Source organism: Rhinolophus hipposideros (assembly GCF_964194185.1).
Source record: "Rhinolophus hipposideros genome assembly, chromosome: 13".
Classification (NCBI taxonomy): Eukaryota; Metazoa; Chordata; class Mammalia; order Chiroptera; family Rhinolophidae; genus Rhinolophus; species Rhinolophus hipposideros.
The window spans coordinates 72,950,272-72,972,008 of NC_138059.1; the positions used below are offsets into that span (position 1 = coordinate 72,950,272).

General features: G+C 41.3%; 1 protein-coding gene across 12 annotated transcripts in view; it reads left to right on the forward strand.

The window, feature by feature from the left end:
* Positions 1-21,737, forward strand: part of RALYL (RALY RNA binding protein like) — a 498,623-nt gene that overhangs the window by 41,832 nt on the left and 435,054 nt on the right. For 5 of the 12 annotated variants that reach the window (XM_081069856.1, XM_081069858.1, XM_081069844.1 and 2 more), the window contains one exon: positions 8,390-8,466. The exons of the other annotated variants lie outside the window; for them this stretch is intronic. The gene's annotated coding sequence lies outside the window, so the exon portion shown is untranslated. The remainder of the gene's footprint in view (positions 1-8,389; positions 8,467-21,737) is intronic. 12 annotated transcript variants of the gene reach the window in all.

Here is a 21,737-nt window from a genome sequence, read left to right on the forward strand (position 1 = left end):
TTAGGTGTGTGTCACTGGGACCAAAACGCCCAGCGTATCATTGCATGTTTTTCAGGGTTAGCGTGTGAGCTATGTGTTCCTTAGCAGGTTAAAGATGGAGGTATGCTCGAAGTTTCTTCCTGCAGCTGTGCAATGAGTCAGTGAGGGAATTGGTATAAAAAGCTTGGCCCACACCTGGAAAATTGTAATACACAACAGAATCCAGGCTTTAATTATTAGTAAAAGCATTAGTGAACTCTTAAAGAAATCTGTGGTTTAGTTATACTAAAATTGTTTTCTGAAAGGAATTTCTTTTGTTATTTTCCAAGAACCTGTAATAAAGGACCCCGTCAAGTGTAATAATCCAGACATGTCTAAACATAGTGAAGCAGCACACCATCTGCTCACAGTTCTGCAATTTAGGCAGGGATAACAGAAAAAAAACAGTCTGCCAGCCTTTCAGTTATACACAGAAAATAAATGGGGGAACCCAGACTGTCCTCGCTTTGCATCAATATATAACTCTTCAAAAGGACGCTCACATTGAAACAGGCCCTCTGTGCATTGTCCTGTCCAACGAATATATTTCATTAAAGCTTTTTTCAAAATATAAACAATTGTCTATGCTTCTGATTATTGACCTAATAAATTGCCATTATATGAGTCATCACAATCATCGTCATCAGTAAGGCACGTGTAGCTTCATTCCTCCCTTAGTATGCATGGGGGATTCATTACGTACCTAAGAGGGAAGCGTAGGATCACCAGTTTGCATGCTAGGTACTGAAATCGCCGGCTGGGACCCGTGTGCTTGGTTGCACCAGGCCAGGAGACACCTTTTCAGGATATTCCAAAGGAGACTGGCCTGGTCTAGACTTACAGTCTGAGGAACGATTCAAGGATTCATGGGGGTAATTAACATAAAGATTAATCAGGAGTGGTCCCTACTCAGCACTCATGAAGCCTGGACCAAGCAGTCTGCTGGTAGGCGAGCAGCGCCATGCCTTCCTGGGGCCAACACCAGATGGTTCCTTCTGAATACACCCGGGAGCTTCTGGATGTCAGAATTCGGACATCACCAGTGGTCACTCTGGGACCATTATCCCCAGTGGTAACAGCAATGATTGGATCCTCTCTTCTCTTGCCGTAAATAGATGCTTTCTCATAGTTCTTAGTCGTTGTGTGTTGGCCTCCAAAACTTTCTCTCCTGGTTGTAGATTGGCCCTGTGACGCTGCATGTGGGAAAAAATTCTTCCTCTCACCTCTTCCGACATTATAGGAGATTTTGAGTTGAGAATTAGTAGAGAAGAGGGGGAAGGAATTATCACTTTGTATTCATGTCTCTCTTTTTAAATTTTTGTTTGTTTCATAGTCAGGGAGGGACTATTTCTTAAACAACAGTACTCATTCATTGTGATAAAAGGGAGATTCTGAAGAGTGGTTAACTTTACAGACATTGAGATGCCCCAATATAAAAATAGTAAGAAAGGAGATACTAAAAATGCCTGATTATTACCAACTGAAAAGAATAGCTGGAATCTGAGAAATTAAAAAGTTACTTATATTCTTCCTTTGCCCAACTAGAATTCACTGTAGTTAACAGGTACAATTATTTGACACCCGGGAGGATTTCTCTAAATTTTGCAATAGGACAGAAGTGATAGAAGAGATTGCATAAACACGTATTCCCTATTATCTGAGATTTGCATCCAGGAGGACAAACCATAATCCAACTCTCCTTTAAGCATTTTTCTTTTAAGATTCCGGCAACTTAAATTTTATCAATAAGCTATTAAAATGTATTACTTTATCAACACATTTCTGAGATACTAAGTGAATGTTCAACTTTATTTTTACAATTCTAATTTTGAAGGTCAAGAGGCAATGACTTGAGAAAGTGATAAAAGGTGAACGCGGAATCCTATAGTCTTAAAATTGATAAAGAGTTGAGTATTCTGCATTTCAGAGTAAACTAAACTGAGTTCTGGAAAATCAAAGGATGCCCTTAGGTTGTTTAAAAGCCAGGCTCGAGCTCAGGCTCCTGGATATCTTAGAGACTGTATTTCCACTATGCTCCTTACACATTTAGAAGAAAATTCTGAGTCTTGAAAAAATGTTTCCCAGAGACAGAAAATATGAAAAATAGTATAACCTGGGTAATTTGTTATTTTTAGTTCAAGTTTTTTCATCATTTATACACACATAACAGATACAATACAATACAGATGCTAATCCAATAACAGGAAACTGTAAAAAGCTAATTCTTTTACAGTAAGGAAAATGTTTTGAAAACGAGTCCAAAATTTTATAAAACTATTTGTCCAGAACTGATTTTATTCTTGTTTTAAATTAGTTTATTACAAAGGGCAATGTCTTGCTTCATTAAACAGCTAAGATAATACAGAAAGGAAACTGAAAATCAATTTACCTGCATAAATAGTCTTTAATTTTAGGAAAACGGGCTTTTTGGCACTCAAAAAATTGAATATTATGATAGTCAAATAGCAGTTAACATCTTGTTTGGAATTAAAAAAATAATTTCTTCTTGAACTCCAATTTCAGATAAGCAAGTGAGCCGTTGTTACAAAGCAGAACTTCAGGTGTGTTCTGTCTTCATGTTTCATACCTAATCTGTTTAATATATATGCAAATTTAGTGTGGTGATGTTATGTTCCAGTTTTTCCTATTAGCCCAGAGATATAATGGCTATTTTTGATGTTATTTTATGGAACAAATTTTGCTTATATATTAAACATAGGATATCGTAAGATAGAAACAGAATTATATGAATTTTCCGTAGAAAAAAATGGAAACAAGTAACATACACACTGTTGAATTGCTTGAAGAAAATCATATGCAAAATTTAATATTGTAGTCAATGCTGATTTTCCTTAGCGTAAAAGGGATTTTTTTCAAACAGTCTGTCATGTGCTTTCTTAGAGACTTTTGCTGCATATTTATCTTCAAGTTAACGGCAGAATAAGGTGTAATGAGTAGAAAACAGAGTACCGAGCAGCCCGGTTTCTACTCCTCATCTTAGTATGTTAGGAGGTACCTGTTCTAAAGCTTTACTTTGGAGCAGTAGCACCTCCTCTACTTGTACTCAGGCTTTAGGATGTCAGGTATGTTTTATACTTTCTTCACAAAGCCATTTGCTCAATTCTGCAATACCAAATACAGTCTTAAAGCTCTAAAAGGAGTCCTGTTGAAAGAGTGTTTACAGTGGCAACATGACAGGTAAGGAAGATCTAGGTAATGTTTACACGTCATTGTTCCTGGCATGCCTTTCTTATTTCACCACACTCGTAAAAATGTAGATGAGGACGACATAATTGTCTTTATAGAACTGGGAAAACTGAAGCAGGAACATTTACATGAAGAGTTTGCTCTCGTGCACTGTTGGTGGGAATGTAAATGGGTGCAGAATGTGGTACACACACACAAACACACACACACACACATACACACAATGGAATATTATTCAGCCAATAGAAAGAAGGAAATCCTGCCATTTTTGACAACATGAATGGACACTGAGGGCGTTATGCTAAGTGAGATAAGTCAGACAGAGAAAGACAAATATCATCTGATCCCTCTTATATGTGGAATCTAAAAGAGAAGAACTCTTAGAATCTCAGAGAGTGGAGGGTTGTGAGGTGAAGTGGGAAATCTCACACACTTTCTGGCCAGGTGAAGTAGAATTTATTTCTGGATAATGTAAAGCATTACTTTTCTCTCTTACATCATTGATTCAGAAAAGCATGTTCTCGTTCCAAGATACAGCACTCTATTGTTCTCCACTTCAGCTGAATCCGGAGTATCTTGGGGGGAATTAATACTCTTGAATGGATGACAATATTGTTGTTCATTCTTCTGTAACCAGGGAAACCAATTCGTCCCAACTTACCCAGGATTTGACTGGTTTCAGCACCTCAAGTGCCATGTCCTGGGGACACCCACAATTCCAGGCACATTGGAAGAGTCAGTCACTTTATTTGCAACCTATACCAACTTTAATTAAACATAAAATTCCAAACTTTCCGGAGATTCTGCTGCTTCCAGTGGACCATATTTGTTTTAACTCTGTTGAAAATTGTTTATTCTTTTAATATCAACATTGGCCAATTTGATTTTATCTTTTGTTTATATTTTGAAATCAATGAACTATGTGTTTTGTATTAAAGATATAAGATTAATACATCATATTGAATATACCTATTCAAATCATGGATATCTTTCCAACCCAGGCAATGGGGATGTTTGCCTAGCCTGCCCTCAAATGACATAGATGGAAAAATACAAATTGGAATACAAGGGATGGAAAGGTGAATTTGGTCGCTATGAGGGTTGATTTTATTGTCAGCTGGAGTGGACTAAGGGATGCCATGCTGGTAGGTAAAACATCATTTCTGGGGGGGGTGAGACGGTGTTTTGGAAGAGATTAGCATTTGAGTGGGTGAACTGAGCGAAGCAGATAGGCCTCCCCAGTGCGGGTGGCCAACATCCAGTCTGTTGAGGGCCTGGATAGAACAGAAACGCTGAGGAAGTGGAGTGCCAGTTCACTCTCTGTGGGAGCCCCGACATTCATTTGATCCTGTCCTTGGACTTCAGTGCTTCCTGGTGTGGGGACACAGGCCCAGAGAGCAGTTTCCAGGCTCTCGGCCTCACGTGGAAAGGTGCTGGCTCCCGTAGTAGATGGCCATCAGCTGTTACTGGTTAGCCATTAGCCACTAATACAACTGCTGTGGCTATGCTGGCAAAGGGATTGGTTGGTTGGTTGGTTGGTTGTCAGAGAAGAGGACGGCACATTGTGAATCGTGTGACTCTTGATTCCCGTGTCTCCAAGCCAGCCACCAGCGAGAATATAGTGGTATGACTCCCCTATCTATGTCTCTGTGGGTGTTCCTTTTTGGCCTCACCATGTCCTGTGTTCTTATGCGGTGAGCAGGAGCTGAGTCCCTGCATATATATACATATACATATATGTGTATGTGTATATATATATATATATATATATATATCGTGTGTGTGTGTGTGTGTGTGTGTGTGTTGATTCTGTTTCTTTGTAGGTCCCTGACTATTATAATCTTTTAAATGAGTTGTTCTAGAAAAGTCTGTGGGGGTCTCCAGGCCCTGTCATGAGTGAAGTCCTTGCGCCTTTGAAACTGGTACATGCCCTGGCGCAGGGGGAGAGATGGGTGAATTCTCCTTTATTTTGGTCTAGCCTGTGTCTTTCCTAGGGTTCCACCTACTGTTGGCTTTTGAAAAGGTAACCTGAGTTCTAGAATATCAGCACAGAAGACCCCTTGAACAACATAGGGAGTTAGGGGTGCCGAGCCCCACACAGTCGAAAATCTGCATGTAACTTTTGACTCCCCAAAACTTAACTACAGTTGTCGCTCAGCATCTGCGGATTCATCCAACCAATGGTGGAAAATGGTATTTCGGTTGGGAATCTGTGGCTGGGAAAGGGAAAATACTGTTTTTGACCGGTGGTTTGTTGAATCTGCGGATATGAATCCCACTCTAGAGTGCATTTACTTAAAAAATCCGGGTATATAGTGGACCCACTCACTTCACACCTGTGTTATTAGAGGGTTGTCTGGACTTGAGGAATTCTGAAGTCTGTCTGCTGAATGAAATGAAAAAGTGAAGGCACATCAATTTTGTATCACAAAATGTGGCACGCTTAAACTGAAAGTCTTAGTTATTTTTGTAACTTAAAAAAATTACTGAATGAGTACCTTGTAAGGTGCTGTTCTGGAATGGAGGGGACGTGACAGCAATTTGGCACAAGACAGAGGTCCACAGGAGGCCAGAGCTGCCAAAGGCATCTGTGAGGGTACAAAGGGTCAGAGGCGTTGGTTCATTGGCTGACATCTGTCAGCTGTTTCAGGTGCCCCCGTGTTTTCTGTTCCAGTCTTTACCTTCATACAACAGCCTCCAACGTTCTAGGCAAGAGTGGAATTGTGTGCAAAAGTATGTGCAGGTTTTTCTCTGAATCTATGCTCTTGCACAAAGCAGAACTTTTCTCATTTCTAAAAAGGGTTTTCCCCCAGCAGAAACCTGTGTTTTGACCTCTAACAGTCTTCACTAAGTCAGGGTGCATTCTCAACGTGAACAGCAGGTAAAGGGCTACCTATGTAATACGGCGGAGTACGAACATTACAAGACAGTCTCTGACAGAGAACTGTTTAGTCATCTTGGCTCTCCTTGATGTCCCCATCTTGTCCACATTCTTAGCAACATGGAATCTTCATAAAACCATGGTAGAGAAAGAGAACTGGACTCGGGTAGCAGGAAGTTACCTGAATCAGGGAAATACTACTGATTGTGTAACTTTCAGTGAGCAATCTAACTTCTGTGTTTCGATTAACTTTCCTTACTCTAAAGGACTAAAGTAAATTATTTATTTCATTTTTAGACCACTAGAGGTGGTAGATGTCATCATAATCTCCCCCACTTTCTAAATTAGGAAACTCAAGTGCAGAGGTTCATTTGCCCAGTTGGATAGCATGTAAGCCTAGAATTGTAGCAGGTTGCCGCCCTCATAGCTTTCAATATGACCTCACCCTCTAACTTCTGTACCTATCTAATAGTCCTGCGTAAGATTCTTGGAGGATTAAGTGAGGTAATATCTGAACAAAGTAGGCATTCACTAAATGGGTTTTGACTTTGAGTATCAACTTTTGGGAAGTAGAGATTAAAAAAAGTGTTCTTTTTGTTGTTGTTGTTGTTTTATAACGAAAAACAATTTGGTTCTTGATAAAATAAACTTTGTTGGAAAAATATCATGTGAACAACCTGGCCAGTAACTGTGATTGGAACGCATTCATTTGACTGTTGGAACCCCACTTTCAGCCTGATTTACTTTATGGAGTATAGGGTCACAGATGATTGGATTTTCTAATTATAGACGGAAATTTATGCAGGATTGCATTGTCTTTTTCTTATTTCAATTCCAATTACCAAAGACTATGCCTAGAGTTAAAGGGTCACACTTAGAGCAGTGACACTTGGAAGAAATGAAGACCCATTTAATTATTCAGTGGGACCACAAAATACCAACAACTGCCATAAAATGCTAAAAGTTCATAGCAGACAAATATTTTGCTATTATAGATTTTCATCAGCATCGTCATGGTGATACACATTTCTTCCAATACCGGGTCAGACATTGCATCACGCCTGGTTGGTGGTCAGTTATTGGCTGGCTAGGTGGGAGTCCAGGGCAGAAGGTAATACCTCACGTTACGCCCGAAGCAGCTCTTCTCTGTGTGATTCCATAGCTTTCAGTCTGGACAAATGTGTTTCCCGAGTTTGCATTGGCTTGATTTCCCCAGTCCAAATTTAAAAGAGGAGGAAGTATTTGCTAAGGGTACAGGTTTGTGGATATTTGAAGCTCATTTATTATTTGGGGACCAACATATTTTGTGACAAACATTTTGTAATGAATCATCATTTCTAGATGTAACTCGTGGGATGAAGCTGCCTTTAACAAATTGAATAGAATCGGGGGGAAGGGGGAAGTTTAGAGGACAAATGTTTTGGAACATTGAGGTTAGAGGCCTCATTGGGTATCTGTGTAAAATTCCTGCAAGGCAACCAGACATACAGTTCTGGAACTTAGAGGAGAGGTAGTGATTCTAAACATCGGTTTGAAAATCACCAGCTGCTTTGGTGCCTCACATATGGGAGCTGAGATAGACTCAAATGTCGTTTACTGGATTTTCAAGAAGGTGGAGAATCGTGGTGTGATTTGCTTATGCCTGTTTTTCACTATTTTTGAAATCAGTGTTTTTGATGAGCACATAGAAGGTGGGCGGGTGTGTCAGGATTTCAGATATCATCAAAATGAGCCTAATCAATGTACTAGATGAAAAAAATGAGAATTCAGTTACTTTCATTTGACTTGAATTAGTGTCTAAAAACCAAATGAAAATTTAGAAGAATAATTATTGAATTTTACCGTTAGGTTGAAATATTAAATACAGAAAGGATGGCAAAGCCAGGCTTTACAAGGCTTAGTGTGAAGATAGAGTAGGTATTTTTTTTGTACATAAGTGGCTACTTCCTTCTGCAACTCTGCTGCCCTCCTCTCTCCCACCCAAATAAATGAGTTGCAGTATTGGAGTGTCTCAACAAAAGACATTCCCTGTAAAATCTGTGTCTGGGAATTGGTTTATTGTTTCTGTCACCCCTTCCTGATTCTTCTACACATTCAGAAAAGTGATCCCAGTCTGACTGGGCGAGGAGTGAATGTGTAAATTATGTAAAGTTATGCAAAACCTGTTTAAGAAATGTTCACCAAGGGGCTACTGGGAACATCTTAGCTACCTGCAGGTGTTTGAGGGGTTGTTACTGTTTCTCTTTCCCCACAAATTTCCTCTTGTTTTTTATATTTCCCCAGAAACTTATTCTCATAATCGCCCTTCAAGACTCAGTTCTAGAAACACCTTGTCCATGGGGACCTGCCTGATGCTCCAGGTGGGTGTCCATTCCCTCTTTGTGTCCTTGTGTCTCTGTCCCACCTTTATATTTTCACCACATTGAAGGGCCATTGATTTATTGACACGTGTGCCGGCCTCCACTCGTCTGTGAGGGACGTGAGAGCACAGAGTTCATCTCACTAATGCACCATTCATGTCTGAAGCCCAAGTTCAATGTCGGACAATGTGCTTTTGTACTGAATTGCACTAGAGAGAGAATAGAAATGTCCCCTGGTGCTCTGGGGGAAAGAAATAGGGCCAAAGGGCAGAAGTGACAAGGGCACAGATGATTTAAGCTCATGACTAATAATTAACGTTGTCTGCAAACGAAATGACCTCCCTGTACAACGTAGGTCAAGCACAAGGTGACAGCATACGGAGGAGAGGTCGCCCAGCCTGACCTCTAAACGCCCCTCCAACTACTGTGTCCTGTGCCTCACATGTTCCTCACGTGTCATTAACTGCCCTCCTGGGTAACCTTCAGAAGTATTTTCACATATATTATCTCATTTATTTGCACACTTTCCCGTGATGGATGTAGGACAGGTATTATCACTCTAATTGTTCAGCAAAATGAGGCATGAAGACGTTAGCAGCTTGAACAGAGAGACTCCCTCTGTCAGCAGGAAATGTGAGGCCAGACGATCATCCTCATGGTGGTTTTGTGTTTTTATTTTTTTAGAGAGAGAATATCTGAAATGGTCCGGTTTGGATATTGTGGGTACATAGTCATCCAGCTACTTATGAAGACATGTTTTGGCCTGCTTATCCTTTGATACCTGCCGAATGTTTTAAAAATGAACAAACGACTGTTGGTCTTTCTCAGGCCACTTTTAACTGTCCTACTGTGCTTCCCCCAAAATAAGACCTAGCTGGACAATCAGCTCTAATGTGTCTTTTGGAGCAAAAATTAATATAAGACCCGGTCTCATTTTACTGTAAGACCAGGTATAATATAATAAATATAATGCAATGCAATGCAATGCAGTGCAATATATAAGACTGAGTCTTATATTAATTTTTGCTCCAAAAGATGCATTAGAGCTGATTGTCAGGCTAGGTTTATTTTTGGGGAAACGTGGTATTTACTGGTGGTTCTGAACTGCTAGGATACAAACAGAAAGACCTGGAACATAAAACTGTGCAGAGGAAGCAGTAACAACACGCCACGTGTTGCAAAGGTCTGGGCGGGATGAAGTGTAACTTTGAGTACACACACTGTGCCCCGTGGCAGGACCCCAAGGCGGGAGCCCGGGCTGGTACAGGTGGGTGATCAAATCTGGCAGACACACCTGGCTGTATCTAGCTTGCCTGGGAAGGCTAGACGTGGAAAGGAGTGTTTCCAGGTTGCATTCAATGCCTACATGTTATGCATTTCATTTTGTGATGTTCTCTCTGGGTTCTTAGTCTGGTGGCTACCAAGAAGGGCTGTGCTGAAAGTTAGATTTTTCTTGATGCAAGGTTGCGGCTGTATGAGGAATGCAAAGTGGTCATTTTAGTTCCCTGTTGCTGTGTAACCAGCCACCCAAAAAGCTAGGCTTTACACAATAGCAGTTCTGTTTCCTCGTGATTCTGTGTATTGACTGCCCCTCTGTTGGTCCCTGCTATGACCACTCACTGAGCTGCATTCGGCTGGTGATTGGGCTGGGCTTTCAGCCCTGGACCCTTGGTTTTCCCGCGTGTGGCCTGCAGGGTGGTCCGCGGGCTCCAAGGAAGTCCAGGAATGGCACTTCTCATGGAAGGAATAGCGACTTCATTGTGTTGATCAGAGCAGCTCACAGGCCAGCTCAGACAAAAGGGGTGGAGAACTGACTGTACCCCCTGGTGGTGGGAACCGTGAAAAGGATAGTAAGGCAGGTGTCTGGTGGCCATGGTGGGCGACCATACTGCATGCAGCCTGTTACAGTGACCAGCCAGGAATGTAGTGACATGCAGACAGGGGCGTGAGCTCTGGAATTGCACATCTGAGCAGATGACAATCACCTAAAAGTGACACAGATGATGCTTCTCTCTATATCGAGTAAAAGCCATGACAGTCCCCATTCTTTCTGAGTAACCGTTGATCCAGTCATTTATGATGATGCTTTTTCCATCGGTTTAGCTTTTTTTTTTTTTTGTAATTTCGGGGTGTGATAAACACTTTTGGAAATACAGCAGCTGATCATTTGGGGATCGCAAATTCTTATCATTCATGTGTTGACTATGTAACTGCGTTGCCTTAAGATAATTTAATTACATTTAACTATTGATCAGTCCCAATAGCTTCTGTGTAACCGCATAGATTCACTGGTTAGTATTGTAATGCATTACTTAGTTTTTTGATTATTGAATTCTATTGAGACAGAATTGGATTAATTTTAAATAGAATTTTAAATCAGAGTCTTCAGTAAGTATCTGACTTGTTTCTAAGTTATCTCAGCAAAATCCTGAGTCATATTTGGTTTCCTTTACCAATTATTGATCAGTAGATAACAGAAAGTGCCATTTTTTCTATGTACTATTTTGAAACCTGAAAATGTGGCTCTACAATTGGTCCAAATTGTTTGGACCTTTTCTTTTCTTTTCTTTTCTTTTCTTTTCTTTTCTTTTCTTTTCTTTTCTTCCCTTTTCTTCCCTTCCCTTCCCTTCCCTTCCCTTCCCTTCCCTTCCCTTCCCTTCCCTTCCCTTCCCTTCCCTTCTCTTTTCCCTTCCATGAAGTCTACATGAACTCCTTAATTTTCTATGCATTTGGTATTTGGAAATTTTATTTTTAACATATGTTTTGCTGCTTTGTCTATAACATGGCATTAAGATAGCCATCTTAGTGATTTTAAGTTATAGACATTGCTTTTTCAAAGTTCATTGCATCCGTTCGGGTTTTTGTAAGTTTAAAAAATAAAATCAATGTACGTTTATAAATTAAATGACTGGAAATAGATTTCACACAATAAAGCAGGAGATTTTATGTCATCATTTAGTAAACTTCAAGTTATATTTTAAAACTCTTTCTATTTCATCACTCACATACTTAGAATATTTTCATGGCAGTAAAGTCAGTTCTTTCCTATTGATAGAAATTTATATGACACCAGTGGCTGTGGAAGTCATGGTTCCAGATCCAAAGTTTTTGATAAGGTCTTCTGTTTGTAGATGTTATTAATTTCAGTGTTTCAAGCCTAGGCTTCTGATTTTACATTTCATTTCATCAACTGTGTTCTTTCACTAGTGGAAAAATGTAGTGTACTTTTGTAATGGAGGCTTTTATATGCATAAGAATGTTCTGATTCACACTGGAGACTCAAAATGATATTCCCAGTTTACTTACGAGCTGAGAGTATTTACAAATCTAAACTCAAAACAGTCTTTTAAAGTGGGTGTCAATTTTTTTATAATTTATTTTCCAGGAGACAGACACAAAATAATAAATATTGAACAATGTCTGAATCTGATTCTTGAGCAATTTTGTAAATAAAAAGTAAATAAAACTATAGTTTATTTGCTCCTATAACTATGATTTAGAATGAAAAATCATACATTTAAATATAATTAGACAAATCATCTTATCCTGTTCTGTAAAGTAACTACCATAAATTATTTTTATAGATTTTTGAATCGATAATGAGATAAAGTTTCTAAGTTCTTAAGTGAATTTAATAGAATGTTCTAGAACTATAGTTTTCCAACCTATTGGTGATCTATTAATGGGTCATCAAATCAGTTTTTTTAGGTTACACTCAGCATTTTTAAAACAGTGGAATAGAATTGAGTAAAATCGATTAAATTGAAAATAGAGTATATAGGCACAGAATAAAGAGTAGATGTTTCGAGAAAGCTTTGTTTAAGTTTTCTGTATTTATGTGAGTATGTAGTTGATTACAGTTAAAATATGCCTCTAGTTCCTGGTAAAATCAGATTGAAAGCCACTTGTTCAGAAGCAACTTATTTACTCCTTCAACAACAAACTTGTCTTACTATTGAACTGCATTGAGTGTCTTCAACTGTATTTTGATGAACCACAAATTACTTTAAAGATGGTTATTGTTAATCACAAAAAAAGTGTTAAATTTGGGTCTTACAAGTTTTAATTCCATGTTGGCCTCCTGTATTAAATGCTTATCTTTCATATTCAAATGCCTAGGACTCATCTATTGACTTACCTCTAAGTTTTCAATTCATTCTTCTTAACCATAGGACAATTGTCAATCATTCCTGAAGTATTTTGACAGGAAACTTCCCATGGACAAGAGTAAATATATTGATTTACAGGACAGAAGACTTGTAATATTAAAAAATAACAAGGTTCTATTAATTTTACATAAGCATGAACTGACAAGGTACTTTATCAAAATGAGATGATGTATATAATAAATCTATGTTGTGCATAATGCCAATTCTCCCATTCCACAGGCAAGTCAGATCACTAGTTTCATGTGTGTCGTTGTCAATCAAAGATTAATAGATTACTTTGGTGCTGAGGGCAGACAAGTTGTCTTTGGTAATTGGCCATTCATATTCTGCAATGGTGCCTTGGTTTTCTCCTTTTGCTGAGGCACCAAAGGTATGATTCTTCCTTCATGACGCTGGCCAGCTTTTTAGTTGAGGAGACAAAGTAAATGCTCCTGCAGTTTGACCTTGAAGTCAAATGGTGTCCATTCTTATTTACCGCTGTGCTGTTACACCTTTGGGAATCCCTTTTCCAACACGTCAGAAGTATGGCTGAATGAGTGGAGGACTGAATACGTTAATTTAAATAATACAGGGAAAACTGTGGCATTGCTCATGAGTTTAACGTGTGTTTGAGAAAGGATGTGCTCAGGTTGTTCTGAAGGCGATCAGAGGTGGATTTAGAGGATTGAAAGGGGGGGTTCTGAGATGGGGGCAGGGGAATGCCATGAGCCGAACTGCTGTCACGCACGCAACATGTCAGTAAAGCGTGTCCTTTCCTACCTCTTCTCTTCTAAAGGAAAGCAGCTTTCTCTGAGGCTCTGATATGGAGGGGGCCGTGGTGGGTGGAATAGCAGCGCTCTAACGTTGTCTCCTGCCAATCCTCAGAACCTGCGACTGTCACCTTACCCACAGAGGGGACTTTGAACATATGTTTAGGGGCATAGACCTTGAGATGGGGAAGTAGTTTTGGACTCTGCAGATGGGCCCAAACTAGTCACACGAGTCCATAGAAGCAGGTCATTTTTCTGACGATGGTCAGAGAGAAACGCTTTGACAGAAGGAGGAAAGATTCAAACCACAAGGGAGACTTGACCCGCCATGACTCGCTTTGAACCTGGAGGAAGGGGCCAAGAGGCAAGGAGTGTGGGTGGCTTTTAAATGCTGGAATCAGTCCTCAGCTGACAGCCTGGAAGGGACAGGGACCTCAGGTCTGCAATCACATGGAACTAAATTGTCAACAGCCTGAATGAGCTGGAGAGTGGGTCCTGTAGAGTCTTCAGGAAGGGATCCAGCCATGTGATACCTTATTGCTGGTCCTGCGAGACCTGTATGGGAGTTCTGGTACAGGAGGAGCTCTAACGTAACTGGTGTGATATAACCAGTGAGTATGTGGTAGCTTGTGACAGCTGCATGGAATAACGCAGTGAAGGTATGTTTGGGAACACCACCTCACCCCTTTTTGCAGCTCTGCAACAGGAGTGAGGCCTGACCCACAGGCATCCAACCCACAGGCTAGCCAGGGGTCTACAGACTCTAGGTCACACAGGGACACGTAACCTTTCCTGGCTCAGAAACACACTTGGCCAACTAAATTCTCTCAGTATCTTTCTCTGGCCTTTGTACTGGTAAATACAGGCAAGAAAAAAGTTTATCATTTGAGATGTAAGCTTGGCTGAAACATCAGAAGGAGATAAGTCCGAGCTGAGGCCCATGATGGTCTAGGTGCAAGATGACGTCATAGAGAGCAGGAAACGAGGTGCCACCAGGTGCTTGTTGTCAGGAGGGAGGGACGATTGAAGCAGGTAGGCAGAAAACAGCAGAGACCTCCCAGTCCTAGATGCGGGGGTAGTGGGAGGGGGCCCGTACTGGTCCTGGTTCCCACTGTATTCTTCCAACAGACCTCTTTTTCCTATAGCTCGTTTCAGGGAGTCTGCTTTGTTTAAAACCCAACGAGCTGTAATAGAACATGAACAGGAGTAGTCCTCAACAAAGCAGGTTTAAATGGTTTAATGTGGAGACTTCAGAATGAGGAAACTGGACCCAAAAGGGAGAAGGAAAAGAGACAGAAAGGTGGGAGGGTAACCAATAAGGGCCAAGACCCCCTGTATGAAAGCACTTGGAGAAATGTTATTCATGATGGGTGCCTTGTCCCAGACCAGTGTCCTTTTATAGGAAGAAAGTCATTATTCTTTTTGTTCCTGGTGTCTTCAGTTTGAGGGTCTTGGTGGCTGCGTCAGTCAGTTGATGGTTCAGTAGCTGATGTTAGCGCTGCAATTGGTTTTCATAGGTACCACCTCTTTTCTGGTGAACCAGCCCTCTGCCACCACCTATCAATACTGGAGTTCTATCTTTGAATAGTGCCAGTTCTCGTATTCAGCCTTTTCTCCCTTTCTCTTTCCTACAGTCCTAACCCTGGCCTGATATGTATCTTCATTGCCAACTGCATGAGGCTCTACTCCCTCATCCTTTCCATCTAGTCTCACCCAGATATAACCCTGCAACAATCCTTTCAGAACTTGAAATGGTTCCCTGACGTTTATAGGCTCCTTGGGAGTACAGCTTTCAAGGTACTCTGCAGCCCAGTTCCAGCTTCCATTTATCATGCCTCGTGCCCCATTATATTCCTACAGAAATGTCTTCACCAGCCAACTTGGCTCACTCCAAACCCCGTAAATATACCTCTTGGTGTGTTGCCAGGGTGTTTGCCCGCCACACTCCTCTCACCTTCAGTGTACACCCTGGCACTCTTTGCCTGCTCAAACCCTAGTCCTTTTTGTTGAGCACCTTTCAAACAAGAAACGCTTTGCCTCTGGAAGAGCCTGTGCTCCTATTCTTGTAACAACAGTGGAAAGGACACATCCAAGCTCCAAGAGAACGAGACCAGTGACAGATTTCCCTCCATCCCTACCAAATGCACCGTCAGATAATACTAGGATTTTTCCAATATCACTTCCATCTGTAGTCCAGAGAACGACAATCTATAAATATCAGATTATTCCAGACTTCAAAGCTGGGTCGGCCAGCTCAGGCTGGCCTTCTGGCAAGGGGTGTTTTGACCCTTTGTGTCGCATGGCTTTCCCAGGGATGGAGATTGAGAGCTCCTGGTGAAATCAAATTACAGCCTCAGTAGGTAAATGCCAGTCCTTACAGTCGGTGCTGGGAACGGAGGGCTCCCCGTTGCCCTAATCAGTGTGCGGGGACGTGTAGTGAGAGTGCGCGTAAGCAGGGGCTGGAAGCAGCAGATGTGCTTGTAGCCGTCCACTCAGCGTGGATCTGTGGGGTCTCACGCGGGAGGCCACAGGGATCTCGGCAGTCCTGATAAAGGCGAAGGAGCATCATCCATCCCTTCCGTCTTCCACGCAGGAAAGACAAACTGCCCCATGTTTATCCATGAGTCGCAGGACCCGTTCGACCCTTTCCCCGAAATTCCTGTACAATATCCAGCTCTAATTCTAAATCCTTTGAGCTCTGTTTTATAAAATTTCCTAAATACTGAACGCTTGAATGAAGCCTGTCGTATCTAAAGCATGGTTGGAGATTAATCAGAAGGACTTAGGTATCACTCAGTCCTTCACTCTTATTTAAATCGTATATCATGTTTTAGGTATGACCTACTTTTTGTCACACCCCCTTAACCAAATGATAAGATCCCTGAAGGTAGCCACCGTTCCTGATTTTTTCTTGCATCTCCAGACACGCTCGCCCAGAGCTCTTATTCAGATAGTATTTACTGGCATTTATTATGAGTCAGGCGTTCTTGTGAACACCCACATCTTGCCTACGTGCCATTCTTTTTTCTCATCTCTAGAGTGCTGTTTAAACATATCTGTTAGCAGCAAGGCAGACCCAGAATACTGCAGCCAAAACAATTATTGTTCCTTGAATGCTCACTGCCATCTTTGCACTGGATCCAGAATACCCTATAATACACCTAATTGGACCCAAATAGCTCAGTTCAGGCTCAACAATTGAGAGCCTGTTTGTCAGCACCTCATAAACACGGTGGTGTTTCTGTAAACACCATCGCTGCCGTTGCACTCAGAGCCGAGAGAATTCCGAGAATGCTGACTCATCCAGGTTCATATCAGGTGGTCGGCTACCCTGCTGCTGATTTGTTTTACTAGAGGCTTGTTACCAGGCTCAAATGTGCCATCTTTTCAGGTCATTAAAACATGGATAAAAAGCAGGATGGTTTCGAGGGAGGATTAGAGGGAAAACTGTGAGGATCCCTGAGAATAACTTAATCCGTGACTGTGAACCATACGGCTAATCCTACATGAAATGATCAGAAAAGGAGTACGTCTTCTTTAGGAAATGCTTCAGGACATTCGCACTCTAGGAGACAAATAACCATGAGGGGTTCTTCAAATAGCTGTCATCATAAACTGGTGACATGTCACTTATTTATAGCGGCTATTTAGAACGCCAGCCGTCGTCTGCCCTTTTCAGCTGTACCATATACTTACAGATCATAAGCACCTCCATACGTGGCGTCACTCTTCAAAGCAATCCGTCACCCAAGGTTCAGTGTGTATAATATGTGAGTCTTTCACATTCTAACACATAGAAATGCATAATACAGAACTAAGCTCCAAAAAGAAAACAGGAAATCTCAAGGTGCAAGAAGTGCTATGGGAACCCGCAGGCAGCACAGTAAGCGAGGGTGATGCTATGTCCCAGGGTGCATTGGCTTAATGCCCGGAGGAGGATAAGTGATGGGCTTACCTGAGGCAGGGACCTAAAGCTGAGCCTCCTTCATAAAGCCGGTGCCCCCAGTGAAGGAGACTTGGAACAGTCTCAGAGTAGGTAAAAGGGATTCTGGGGGACATATCAGCCCCTAGTTGGGCCCTGCGTGAATGTGCAGTCTGATGAAGTCTGACTGCAGGCTGTGGGGAGCCCAGAGTGAAGGACAGGATACCCCTGGGACCCGCAGAAGCAAACAGGAAGTAAACATACAGAAGAGAAGCCATCTTAGGACTCCTTTCATTGTGGGTCGTTCTGTTCAGTCCACCCGAGCAATAGTGTAGCAAGCTGTCACTAGCAGTCACTAGCCATAGCCTTCTACAGAAGAGGACAAACGGGATAGGTCCTTGGCTGTCTCACATCTCAGTGAATGTCCCCCACCGGCTTTGGCATGGACGTTCTCATAAGGCATGAGCAGTGTATTAACAGGGAAGGGAAAAGAACAGCTTGAGGTGTTAGGCAATCTGTCAGCATACAGAGTTAAATTAGGGACATTTTTAAAAGTCCTTAAAACACTGTCACTACTACGCACAAAAATCCAGAAGATGAAAGAGTACCCAGTAATTGGCACTGGGCATACATGGTGGAGTCGCATTGCATTTGAAAATGTAAGAAACCGCCAAACCCACTGCTTTCCAGGTGATTACTGTGACTTGGTAACTCTTTCTCTAAATGTGTCGGTCTTTCCAGAGCAAGATGTCATTCATACACTGTAAGGGAAAGATGACTACTGCATGGTGAGACTAGGAGCATATTGGTGAATACAGGTCAATTAAAAACCAATTAATTTGAAATGTATGGCTGGCAGCCACTCATGCCACAGCACGGTGGATGCTTTGGTAAGCAGTGGGTTATTCAGCAGAGGTCTTACAGGCAGGGACCAACAGAGGTGGGATTGCAGGTCTCCTGTCGTGATACAGATGGAGTCAGAGGCAGCTGTATTCTTTAGTCGCTACTGCATGATCTCATCTTGTGACATATCTTATGTAATTGTGATCTGAATTAAAACTACTTGTTTTGAATTTCCATCCTTTCCATTTCAATTCTGTTAGTTCTGTAGGAATTATAAACCACATGTTGTCGAGGACAGGAAAATATAGCTCATTATGTTGAATTAATAGTTCAGACTGATTAGCAATGGCTGATAACAATATAAAAGGGATTTTAGTAACGTATTTAATGTGTGCCGACAACTTAATTGTTATTTTAAGAAAGATCATCAATTCTGAGTGCTGTGAATCAATTCTATATTTATTTTCCCCAATTTTTGTAAATATTTGCTGGGAGAACTAGGTCTTAATACTTGAATTATAGAAATACATGTCCAGGTATATTGCTGGAAAAGTATAAAGAAAATAATAATGTGGGCATTTAATTGAAGCACACTGTCTTGATCAATGACCTTTTTAAATTACAGCAGGAATGTTTGCCTCGGTCATTTCCAAATGTGCTTGAGGGTAAGGATGCCAGTAAATGAGTTTTGCATTATGTAATGAGCTGTGAAGATGCCTTCGTCATAACCAGCGCGTCACCGTTTTTCCATATCCCACTGTGTTGACAGCAGACCCCAGGCTGACACTGGCCTTTATCGCGTGACAGCGACAGTGCGTGAAGGCAGGGCTGGCCACTCCCAGTGAAGGCCCGAAGCATGACAGCCCAGCTCTTACCTCGTCAGGCCAGCAGACTGTCTGCTCGGTCTGCACATCCCAAGACCTCCTCTCTGATTTGCCTGGTGACCGTCTTCAGGAGAGGGGAGACCGGTCACTCTCTGGGGAGGAGGAAGTGGCACAAAGAACGGGCAGTGGGAGTGGGGACATGGGAACCCATCCCGAAACAACAGGTGTCAGAGATGCTCTTGGAAAGGGTTTGTGTAGTTCACATAAGACGAAAGCAAACATAGATTGGATAGAAGTTAAGATTTAAAATTTCAAAAAATAAAGGGAAACATGTGAAAGCATAAGTCTTTAAAATAATTGTTCGGAGGAGAAAGGAGAGGACACCAGCCTTGAAGAGCAGTAAAAGGGCAACATTAGGAGTTATCAGCTGACGACACGTAACATGAAGTTCGATGCGCATGTGCGTGCGTGTGTGTGTGTGTGTGTGTGTGTGTTTGTGTGTGTGTAGGTTGTGTGTGTGTGTCATTTTACATATCTTTCTATAAAATATGTGATGTGCTGGCCTTGGGATGACACTGCACTACTAAAATATTCATATAGAATGTCGCATTCAACACTTTTTATTCTTAATTATTAGTTTTTAAAATGGGAAAGAAGAAGAAATTCCTTGCACATTTTTTAAAGCTTCGAAGATAGGAAATTCAACATGTTTAAATTTAAAAGTCACTCTTCCTGGCTGACTCTAAGAAATTACAGTGAAAGAATAACGTGGCTGTTGGTGAGGGACTCCCATGCCAGCATGAACAGTCTCAGGGAGCTGAGCTCTCAGACACTGCCATTAACCCACAGTGTGATTGGGGACACTCTCTCTTCTTTCTACATTACGGCTTTCCTTACTCAATTTTTTTTTTTCAAATTACATAGTGCTTTTTTCTTGTAATGTAACAAGAAATCCATTTTTTTGCTGTAGATTTACATGATTAAAAATAAGTGTGTTTAATTTTGTCTTTTTTGTATGCTATATTTGTGTTGAAACAGTTGTATCTATTAAAATAAATTATGTCAGACTAGATCACAGAATACACACACATAGACCTATGAGTATATCTGAAACTAGAAACAAACAATCCAGAAATAGCATTTAAAAATCATTAAGAATCTCATTTACAATAGCGTTTAAAAGATATACTTGTAAAAACAAAAACTATGAAACTTCTGAAAGAAAACAGAGAGAATCCTTTAATCAAGGGGTTAGGCAACAATTTTCTAGTGTGACAAAAAATTAAAAATGATAAATTGAACTTTATCAAAATTTAAAATGTTTGCTCTTCAAGAGACAAGAAAATAGACAAGCTAGAGAGGGGGAGAAAATATTTTCAAAACATGTATCTGATAAGGGACTTATATTCCAAACTATATAAAGAAGTTTTTTTTAAGATTTAATATTGACAGCAGTTTTAGGCTGACAGTGAAACTGAGAGGAAGGTGCAGTGATTTTCCATATGCCTCCGACCCCAACACAGCACAGCCTTTCCCACCGTCCACCTCACTCACCAGAATTGTACTTTGTTTTTAAATCAAATGTGGACCTACATGGGTACATCATTGTCACCCAAAGTTCCTAGTTTACCGTGGGGCTCAGTCTTGATGTACATTCTATGGGTTTGTACAGAAGTATGACGTGTACCCACCATTATAATATTGTATGGAGTCATTTCAGGGCCCTGAAAACCCTCTGTGCTCTGCCGATTCATCTCCCTTTCACCCCCTCTCCTGACAACCACTGATCTCTTTACTGTCCCCACAGCTCTGCCTTTTCCAGGATGGCACAGAGTCGGAAGCATGCAGTGTGCAGACTTTTCAGATTGGCTTCTCTCACTTAGTCACACGCACCTAAGTTTCCTCCGTGTCTTGTTGTGGCCTGATAGCTCGTTTCTGTCTAGTGCTGAATGGCATGCGCTGTCTGGATGGACCCCAGTTTCAATCACCTACTGAAAGGCATCTTGGTTGTTCACAAGTTCTGGCAGTTACAATGAATAAACTACGATAAACATCCATGTGTAGGTTTCTGTGAGGATGTAAGCTTTCAACTCCTTTGGGTAAATGATGGAATACTACCCAGTAATAAACAGAATGAATGACTGATGCATGAATGAATCTCAAAAACATTATTCTAACTAAAAGAAGCCAGCTCCAAGAGACCACATATCGTGTTATGTCACTTATATTGAAGTTCTAGGAAAGGCACAGCTGGAGAGGCAGGAAGCAGACCTGTGGTTGTCTGGGGCTGGGGTGGGTGTGGGGATGGCCTGTAAATGAGCCCAAGGCCACTTTGGGGATGACGAAAGTATTTTAAATCTGTATTATGCTGATGGCTGGACACCTACACACATGCCCTAAAATCAAATTGTGCACCTAATACAGGTGGATTTTATTATGCTATATATTAACTGAGTAGAGCAGTTAAGAATTAGTCGGCTACCCTCAAAGTGAGACTTAGGATCATTTTCTATTATGATTAGTGGGGAGGTGTACGTATAAAGGAGAGAGGCTGAAGGCAAGAGCATCCATCTGGAGAGACGACAGGAGGCCACTACCTATAAGCCTTTAGAGGGACGTTCATTAACTTGGCAGATGTTCCGTGATGTAACACCTGGCTGAGGAAAACCTGGTTTCATCAGCAAAATGAGCAATCGCATTGCAACACGGGCCAGGAGACTAGTGTGCGCACAATTAGTTTATTTACTGCTGTAGCCAGAACTGC